Raw genomic sequence first — 11,320 nt, 5'->3', positions numbered from 1 at the left:
CTTTGAATGACGTTCGTTCATCCTACCTTTCTCTTTAATCCTTTGAATGAGTTTATTAGCAAAGAAATTGGTGAGAAAATACATTTCCAATGATATCTCACAAGTCTAAATCGGAAGAGTTTATGTTCAGTTATTAAGTTTTTCTTATACCAATCTTTAAAAAAAGTTAAAAAACAGCATCAAAAATCTCATTATTACGATCCCATTCAAAAATTTTTTTAATTTTTTAAAAATATTTTCATGCAAATCTTTTAAGCTTAATCCGTTGTGTCATTTGAGGGGACTTAAAAAAAAACATCTTTAATTCACTATTTATATTCATAAAAAACTCCATTTTTGGAGGTATTTTCAAATCGGTTAAGCTCCCGTAAATCTTAATATTTTTCCGAAATATTTTGGTGGACGGCTTTGAATATAATCTATACTAATACATTTTTTGAAATCCGTTTTTTTCTGTTCACAAAAAGTTCTGGATGGGCTTCTCATTGTCTTAGGCAAAAAAAAGTTTAAATACTTCCCTAAAAATGGAACTTCAGGACTTCAAAAATCCTATGAATCTAACATACATGCCCACATAACAGCGCTGAGAGCGCCATCTGCTGTTAATTCGTACGGAATACAGTGCAAAGCAAGGGTTTTGTATACATATATATACGTGCTAATGTTAACGTTAATGTTGATTCTTATGTTAAAAAAAAATAAAACAAATATATATGTACAGTTCATGGGGAAATAATGTAGGCAATTATGTATGTAGATTTGTTTATGGTGCATTTACATGGTATGAATCTGTTCATAAGCCGTATGAATTTTCCTATAAAAGAAGCACCAACTCTATAAAGAAATGAATGAAAGCGATATATATTTAACATTTCTGACTTATATACTTGACAAGTATTTTTTTTGTAAACAAGAAACAAAAAAATTTCATTTCGTGCTAACTTCGAAACTAGAAGCTTATTTTATTTTTAATGTGCTTTAAAAAGGACCTACTGCCAATAAAGTCTTGCGGTTTGCTATTTTTTCAAATGTGTCATGCTTCCATTCAAACATCTTTGTGGATAAACAGTTTTTTGTTCAGAAATTGTTTGTTTACTTTTTTTGTCTTTCATATTAAAAACGTTTGGCATAAGTTGAAATCATACGGATGCCGTTTTCTTTCGTTTCTCAATGCATTTTATACTTGAAAAGGCACCAAAATATGTATGCAATACTTTTACATATCTTCATTTAAAGTACAAAACCGCGCATCAAGAAAATGCAAAACCTTGTATGTGAGGTTGCCTAAATTTTATAGGAGAGAGTAAAATTTGTCATAATTCAAAACGGTTCCCTATTTTAAACTTAATTATCTCTTCTATCTCGTCTATTTATCTCTTATGACTAAGTATCGAAATTTTAGTATAAATGATTAAGGGCTTCATGATAGGAGCTTCCGGTGCTTAAAAATCTTTTTTTGGACAAATGTCAGTTACGAGGTTTTGCAGAACCACGATACGCGATTTTTTACTTTAAACGACGATATACAGATTGGCGCTTACACAATATGTTAGTGTTTGGCCTAGCTTCTCCTCCCATATGGGGCGTGCACCTTGATTTTGTCACACAAAGGGGAAGGGCAGTTTTACGCCGACTCTGAACGGCAATTGTATTTTGATGAGAAGCTGTTTTCATGACAGAATACACTCGGAGGTTTACTATTACCAATAGAAGAGCGACAGCGAACAGCGGAGTGTATATATCGATGGCTGAGTGGAAGATCGACTATCTTGGCAGCCAGTTCGAAAACGCCCTATCTTAGAAAACTTTTCAAAAACGCCCTACTTCAGAATTTTATTGAAAAACACTCTATCTCAGAATTTGGTTGAATAACGCCCTATTTCATAATCCGGTTCAAAAACGCCCTATCTCAAACGAAAATACATTGAAAATAAGCTGAGATAGGGCGTTTTTGAATCGGCAGCTAAGATCGGGTGTTTTCAATAAAATTCTGAAGTAGGGCATTCTTGAAAAGTTTTCTGAGATAGATCGTTGTTGAAAATTTTTCTGAGATAGGGCGTTTTCGAACTGGCTGCTAATAGGTCGATCTTCCACTCAGCCATCGATATGTAATATAAAAAATAATGCGAGGTACTATAAGAAAATGTACCCAAAATTCAGGAGCAAATGAAAAAATGCTCATTGAAAATAACTCACATGTATAAATTAAATAATATAACTTAAGCGGTTACAGCGCTAAACAAAAGGAAGAGTTAGAAAAAATAGCAATGCGGTTTGAAGGAAACACAAGACCACAAAATGTTTGTTTGTTTCGTTAATTCTCCCAACATTTTAAGATATGACACTCCATTCATTGCATTAGTTTGCAAATATACACTTGCTGTTCTACAATGGCAAACATTTTCGTGGGATGTTTTTTCTTTAATTTCGAATTGAAAATACATTACGATCATATTGTACCGAAATAAGTGTGGTATCCCTCCATTTTGTAAAAGCCAGAAAGAAGCATCAACTGTATGAAAAAATGAAAGGGAGAAGTATACATGCCTTCTATAATTTTAACTTATATGTATATTTGGCAAGTCTTTTTGTAAACAAAAAATACACATTTTCATTTCTTTGCAAGCTTGGAAAATATAGGCTTATTTTTACTTAAATGTGATATAAAGCTCATTAAAATGTTGTGTAATGTCTTGTTATCATAGTGCTTTGTATTTTTATTGTCCACCATACGTGAATTGTTTCTATTGAAAAAGATCTAGTACAAAGATTTTTTGTTGTTTTGAAATTGTTTGTTTATTGTTTTTAATTTTTAAAATTCCTACATTTGACATGTATGTGAATGGCGGAGTTGCCGCTTTCCTCCTTTTCGGTGGGTTTTATATTAAAAAAGGCGTCAAAATGGGAAAAAAACTCCTTGGTATCTCTGCATCTGTTAAACTTTTTTTGGGAAGATGTATGAAAATCCAACTTGCTATAATTTCATATGCTCAACAGTATCACAACAGTATGTTTACAGTATCTCCCCATAATTTTTCATATGAAAAAATCTATTATATGCATCCCACTCGATATCATTGAATTCCTCATAAGAACATGTAGTCCCTCTATTTTAGCTTGTCAACAGTTCATATGGCTTCTGGTATGCTTCTGTTCCTAAGCCGTATGAATTTTCCTATAAAAGAAGCACCAACTCTATGAAGAAATGAATGAAAGCGATATATATTTAACAATTTTGACTTGTATACTTGACAATATTTTTTTTGTAAACAACAAATAAACAAATTTTATTTTGTGCTAGCTTCGAAACTAGAAGCTTATTTTTTTGTTAAATGTGCTTTAAAAAGGACCTACTGCCAATAAAGCCTTGTGGATATTTGTAATGCTTCCATTTAAACATCTTTGTTGAAAAACAGTTTTTTTGTTCAGAATTGCTTGTTTACGAAACGTTTGGCATAAGTTAAAATCATAGGGATGCCGTTTTCTTCCGTTTCTCAGTGGATTTTATACTTGAAAAGGCACCAAAATATGTATGCAATACTTCTACATATCGTCGTTTAAAGCAGACATGGGCACTTTTGTCCGTATGGGCTTTTTTGCCCGTATGGGCAAGCGAGCCCATTTCGTGGGCTATATCAGGGGAAACTCATGGGCAAACGGGAAGGGGGCAACAAATCTTACTAATACAGGTATGGCAATGAGAGCCACTGCACACGCATTCTGGAGTAAAAAGGCTCACTCTCCCAAACGTACGCCACATACACTCCTCGTCATTTGAATAGCTCAACTTTTTAATCTTTAGTATTTACACTTTTAATTTTGTTTATTTAATATTCATTACATCCGATTTTAAAACTTTATACAGAGTTAAAAAAATGTCAACAAAGGGGTACAGTAAAGTGCAAGTTTCAAGTGTCTGTAAAATAGCGGTTATTTTTGAAAATTTTTTTGGTGATAGTGCTGCGTATTTTCTCTCATACAAAGTATGCTCGACAAAACTTTTATATGGAATAAAATGCGCAGCACTCTCAATAAAAAATAAATGAATTTGAAAAATGTGGGCTGTTTTAGAGTCACTTCAAACTTGCACTTAATTACACTATAATTGAATGGGCTACAAAACTGCATATCAGAAATTTTTCTAAAAATATTATTAACTTATTCACTGCAGGTCGTTAGGATGGCACATTCCTATGCTGTTTCCAGCTCTCGAGAAAAACGAAAAAATCATATAAAATGCTGCCCAAGAAATGGAAAATAAACTTTCTTTTAAGTTTTAGTTTGTAAAAAAATTTAAAATTGCATTTACCCGTAGAATATGCTATATTGTCACTAGACACGAATAAAGGCGCGAGCTCAAAAGTTGACGGCGAAAAAAGACGCATAAAAAAATTTCAGCGTCAAATACTCTTAACATACTTCGCCAAAGTTTTTTATAAGCATCTTTTTTCGCAAAATTTTTCAAACGCTTTTTTTTACCGTCACAACACCAGCGCGCCTTTATTCGTATGCTGTGATGATATTTTTACAAAAAATTTATATTAAATAAACAAACGGAAAACTGTAAATACTAAGAATTGAAAGGGCGTGCAATTCAAATGACGAGGAGTGTATATGAGCAGATGTAATCACTACCCCAAGTAAATGCGAGCTGAAAACGTGATTGTGTTAGTGTGCCAATTACGTTTGAATGAATTTGCGTTCGCTTTGTTACGCTCTCGCATGTATTTGCATGTGATGCTTACGCTCTTTAAGCAGGCGCTCACTCTCTGTCCATGCTTGTATATCAGTGCCCGCCAAAAAGAGAAAAGTCTTAAAATGAGATTGTATTAGTTATGAAACAAAAAATGACAATGTTTTGGTGGTAATGCACGGAAAAAAATGTCTGTGTTGTATTACTTATTATAAAAACTTTGGTATGTTTTCTTGCCGTTTTTTCTTTGTGCTCTATTTTTTAGATCTAAATAACATAGAAACGTATAAGGAAAGTTAACGGCCCTAAGAAAGGAAAAAGTTGGTACAATTTTTTAGGTGTTGTACAAAATTATTATTATTTTTTATAATTTAAGTGTGGATTTCTGAGCAATAAAGACAACGTGCTTCGAGCACTCTGAATATTAAAAGAAAATTTCGTTGATTTCAAGTAGAAATAAAATAAAAATATAGATATATATCAAATATATATTTATTTTAAAATTAAGTAAAACTTGACATTTAAGATAATTTTAAAATAACGATTAAATCAAAAGATAAATAACAAAACATATTGTATGTTTTAATTGAGGACTAGTCTGGTATTAAAAAAAAAATACATAATTCACAAAGTTCTTTTGATATGAAGAAAAAGCAAGACTTGGTACCATATACATACCTATTTCTAGGGGTGTATGCATGAAAAATTGTGTTATAAAATTTTTGAATGAATATTCATTCATTGTGCTCAGTGTACCTACTTTATTGAACAATAATGCGTGATCAACCTACTTCGCCTATTGTTTGCATGCAACTAAATAAAATTTGTTGCTCTTCTACTCTTTCTGTTGACGTTCGGATTGTGTACGTGTAAGAAGCCGATTGTGTACATGTGAAAGGCCGAATATAGTTCGTTTCCCAGGAAATAGTCTGTTCCTTTGAACTTCGGACTAAAACCTGTGGAACTGTCAAACTACAATTTTACGCTCTCAAATGAGAGTAAAAGGAGAACAGATGCAGAAGTGCATAGGAACGCAAAAAGCACTATTTCCTGTAAAAACGTCAGACGGTTTGTTTACATGTCATTGGTACAAACTGATTTGGCTCAAATATCACTAAATAATTATTAAAATCTATACATATTCAAATATTTCGTTGTTTACTTCCATTTTTTAACAAATATTTATAAGGTTATTTGCTTTCACCGCTTTCTGTTTTTGTTTGCACATGTAAATCAGCTGATCGTTTGACACTTTTCATGAACTTACAGGAAAAAAACTCCGGACTAAATCCTGTAACTTCTGACTAGGAACAGTTGCTCAGTTACTCTCTCAAATGTGTTCCCACTTACAGGTTTTATGTCAATAGGAACGACTTCCTGTAAGTTCTGACTAAATCCTGTAAACCGGACTGCTATTGGAACAGACTAAGGGCCGGTTTCTCCATCTCTGCTTAACACTAACTCCCCGGTTAAACATTGTTATCGACGTTCTAACTCCATGCATATAACAGGGAGTCGATAAGGTCGGTAACGATGTTTACCGGGGGATTAGTGTTAACCGGAGATAGAGAAACCGGCCCTAAGGGCCGGTTGTTCAATGTCTGATTAGCACATATCGGAGGTAGAAGCTCCGGTTAGATACAACGACTGCTTTATCGATCACATGTTATATGCATGCTGTCGAAATCGTCGATAATGATGTTTAACCGGCAAGTAGTGATAACCAGACATTGAACAACCGGCCCTAAAAGTGTTTGGCGGGCACTGTTGTATATGAGCAAATTTGACATCGATATAACTGTTGCCAACTTTGTGCCTTTCGCAAGAAATTAAGTGCGTTTAGGGAATTAAAAGGCGGAAATTGTTTAGTTTAGCGCTTGTTTTGTTCTTTGGTGCCCTTTTCAAGGCAATTTTATAATAAAAACGTGATTCTATGGTGACATTGTATTTGACTTACACATATGTTAGTGTTTGGCCGAGCTTCTCCTCTGGATAATATGCTCCAAGATAATCCAAACGCAATATTTTCACACAGTCTCTATCACGGAATCCATAGAATATTCCGCTAATTAGCTGGGTGTGCGCATTTGTACAAAAGTAAGCAATTGCATGAAAATAAAGCCTCTAGAAAAACCAAGTTTTGGAAATTGTTTTACGAATAAAAAAACATTTTGCAAATTAAATTTATTAAATTGATTAACTGCGCATAGTTGGAAATATTTACAAGTTTCATTGTGTGATTACTTAAAATATTTGAACATACATATGCGAAAATACCATTAAACACAGCAACACAAAATTGGTTTTTTTTTGTGGGGTGGTGTTCTTGAAATTGCACTGAATTTTTCAATTTTGCACAAAGTGCCAAAATGGCACTTTTGAAAAAAAGCCAAATTTAAATACATTTTTGTGAAATCCTTTGCGTGTACTTCTTTTTCTCAACTAAAATTTTCTAATTCCTATAGTGTATACAACTGGTTTATCTTACTTTGACATTGGGCTTTTGTTTTAATTTGTCTAATTTTAATGCTAATGGGAAGAACTATAGAGAATGACACCTTTTTGGAACTTTTAATTTTCTATTTGGCACGTTTTAGCACTTTTTTATCCTCAATATGGCACTTCATAGCTATGTATGTTTGGCAGCCCTGTTGGCAAATTTGATCACTAGCTGACCTTCACCGAGCGCTCTTTGCTGGGTTCGGACTCAAAAATGGAAGTAAATATCAAGTATTCGTAGTAGATATGAATTTCTTATCTTTATAAAAAACAATTCATTTCTCCTCGTATCCCTGTACAAATAAGTAGCTAAAGCGGCCTTATAAGGGTCGATATCTGTAGACTGGAAAATCGACCAGCTAGTGGTTGAGATGTCATTTACACGGGTCGATTTTGGTTGAACGACAGAAATCTACTAGAAAATCGACCCGTGTAAAGGCGCCTTAATCCAGCGAGCAATTATCATTAAAGTTAAAATGCCTTGGTTAAAATTAATAAAAAGTTATTTCATTCTTTCTTTACCGGGACAATTGTTACATCGGTGGGCAACGACGCAATTACAGAACTTTAGACAGAGCAATATTTTTCGATCGGGTTCAAATCGGGTGATTGTGAGGGCCTATTCACGAATTCAAGTGTATTAGCAAAGTTGCTGTTGCTCACCAATGTAACAATCGTGTCGATAAAAAGGTAAAATATAACTTTTAGTTTGCTATTAAAAACCCCACCTCCTTTCTATTTGAAGAGTAAATGATGCAACAAAACGGAGCAGATTTTCAGTTGAGCGAAGTAGAGGACTAGGTTTCAAATTTTTTCGACAAAATGGAACAAATCTACTCCTATCGGAGCGAAGTCCGAACGATGGCTTATTGTGTATATGAGGAAAATGTATGCTCTTTGTTTGGTACACAAAGTCAGTATTACCGCAGCCGTACTGCGATGAACTTGATGTCGGTGGGATATAAATAATTTTTTCGCAACTTTTCATACCCTTCCTCCCGTAAACTGTTTTTCCCTTTCTCCAGCCCGCGCTCGCACTTTCGCTACTGCGCGGGCCAAAAAGTGCCCATGTCTGGTTTAAAGTACAAAACCGCGCATCAAGAAAATGCAAAACCTCGTGAGTGAGGTTGCCTAAATGTTATAGGAGAGAATTAAACTAGTCCTAATTAAAAACGGTTCTCTCTTTTAAACTTAATAATCTTCTCTCCTTATATCTAAGTATCGATATTTTATTATAAATGGCTAAGGGCTTGATGTCAGGAGCTTCCGGTGACCAAATATCTTTTTTGGCACAAATTTCAGTTCCGAGGTTTTGCAGAACCACGATACGCGCTTTTGTACTTTAAACGACGATATACATATTGGCGCTTGAACAATATGTTAGTGTTTGGCCTAGCTTCTCCTCCGATATGCGGCGTGCGTGATTTTGTCACACAAAGTAAAGGACAGTTTTATGCCGGCTTCGAACGGCAATTGTATTTTAATGAGAAGTTGTTTCCATGACAGAATAAACTCGGAGGTTTACTATTACCAACAGAGGGGCAACCACCATTAGAAAAAGCTGGGCTTGAACTCTGGCTGTGCGTAATGCTCTACAGCAACCGCCACTACTTTTACATATATGATTGGTATATTCAAAATACTATCCCGAACTTCGGAGTGTATATATGTAATATAAAAAAGAATGAGAGTTACTATAAGAAAATGTACCCAAATTTGTGGAGCAAATGAAAAAATGCTCGTTGAAAATAGTTCACATGTATAAATTAAAAGATATAACTTAATAGGTTACAGCGCTAAACAAAAGGAAAAGTTAGAAAAAATATCAATGCGGGTTGAAGGAAACATGAAGCCATAAAATGCTTTTTAGTTTCGTCAATTCTCTGAACTTTGTAAGATATGGCACTCTATTATTTGCAGTAGTTTGCAAATATTCACAAATAGTTCTAAAACCGCAAACATTTTCGTGCGATGTTTTTGTTTGATTTCGAATTGAAAATACATTACGATCATATTGTACCGAAATAAGTGCGGTATCCCTACATTTTTGTAAAAGCTAGAAGGAAGCATAAACTGTATGAACAAATGAAAGGGAGAAGTATACATGGGTCGTTCTTAAAAAACATGACCATTCTGAATTTTGTAATTTTTAAAAATTAAGTTGGCCAAATATGTTTATAATTGGCCTCATGTGGTTACGGATGGTATCAACAATAGGAATCCATAACCAGCAGTATTTTTTTTAATTTTTGGAGTTTTTGGAGTTAATAAGTCACAGAGTGGACCGGTAACAGAGGGGACAAATTAACTCAAAAATACCATATTTTAGCTTTTTATTCGAATTTTGGAGAATTTATTTGTCCACTTAATTAATGTACATAAAATATTTATAAAAAAATTATAAAATAAATAAAAAATCACTTTACTCACCGTTTTTCAACAGTAACAGAGTTGACACTGAATAAGGGTACGTACCCGGCATACAATTGGGTTCCTTACTCAACAACGCACTAAACAAGACTGAACAGTTCAAAACACATTTTGTTGATTTTAGCTAAGTTATGATGGAGAAGCATAAGAGAAATATACGCGTCATAACGTTTAACAAACATTTTTCAATAAAATGAGTGGACGTAACAGAGGGGACCAAAACCTGGGGACACAAATTTTCTTCATAAAAATTATACAAAAAAATTATTTTTCATCATTCTTTTCTATATATGGTATTAATATACACAAACTGAATAACAAAAATTGTAAATATTATTTTTTTTCAATTTTATTTCAACTGAAAATAACTATTAAATTTTTATAAATTGGCTCGGGACACAGGTTTTTGCTAAGCCTTTGACATTGAAAATATTTTTTAAGTTATTTTCAGATAATTAATTATTTTTTTTTTTATAATATAGTTACGTAGAATCGATAATAATTTATAAAAATGCAGATATTTTTCTATTTTCTTTTTGAAGAAACAAAATATAAAATAGTAAAGTCTGGGGACACCAATTGGTCATGTTTTTTAAGAACGACCCACATGCCTTCTATAATTTGACTTATATGTATATTTGGCAAGTCTTTGTGTCAACAACAAAAAATACAAATTTTCATTTCTTTGCCAGCTTGGAAAATATAGGCTTATTTTTACTTAAACGTGATATAAAGCTCATTAACATGTTCTGTAATGTCTTGTTGTAAGTTTGTTATCATAGTTCTTCGCATTTTTAGAAGGTAGTTTCACTTAAAAATTTTTGACATAAACCGTGTCTGTGACAAACACGCAATGTGGCCACTGCTACGATACAGAACTTGGGGATTATCGCTTGTTATTTTAGATATTTTTTAACAGAACATGTAAAGATTTATATGTTTCATAACTGATCACATAATTTTTAATATAAATATACGTATTTTATACATACATTTTTGCCACTGCTAATCACATGAATAAAAATCATAAAAATGAAAATATAACAGCAATATTTCTTGTTTATAATGGATTAGATCCATCGCACACCACGGACTTTATCGGCCGCCAATTTAAATGTGCTCGCTAGTCTTTCCATTGCACCACAACTTATTGGTCAGAGCGATTAAGCTGGTGTAATGTGCGCACCTCCATACATCTTCATGTACATACATATTTCAAGCGAGCCCTATCATTTAAATAGGCGGCCGTTAAAGTCTGTGGTGTGCGGTGGCTCTTATAGCTGTGTCCTTACATCCATTCCGTGTGTTGCAATATCCACGAAAGCAGCAGTTAATTTTTTATGAAGAAAATTATTACAAAATATTCGAAAATTTCTCTACTTATATGGGCAAATCTAAAAAATAGGTACACTTTCAAACAAAAAATTTTAATTTTTAAATTTGTGAGCACACCTATGTTTTATATATCATTTTATTCGTAATCTCTTAATAAATCTAATATAAGTGTAATTCATATTCATCAAGTGCTTCAAAAGTTAGACGAGGAATAAGCATGAAATAGAAAACAAAAGAATAAGCTGGGTTGAAATTACGCTGTTCAAGTTGTAAACTTTGAGGAAAGATCTTGAAAGTTGAACTCACTTAATTGGGATGTTCTAAATTCAATGGCATGCCCTGTTTTACCAGATTGGCTCCGGT

The sequence above is a fragment of the Rhagoletis pomonella genome, unplaced genomic scaffold (assembly GCF_013731165.1).
Source record: "Rhagoletis pomonella isolate Grant_MI unplaced genomic scaffold, Rhpom_1.0 Rhpom_scaffold_00001, whole genome shotgun sequence".
NCBI lineage: Eukaryota > Metazoa > Arthropoda > Insecta > Diptera > Tephritidae > Rhagoletis > Rhagoletis pomonella.
This window is presented reverse-complemented; position numbering follows the sequence as displayed.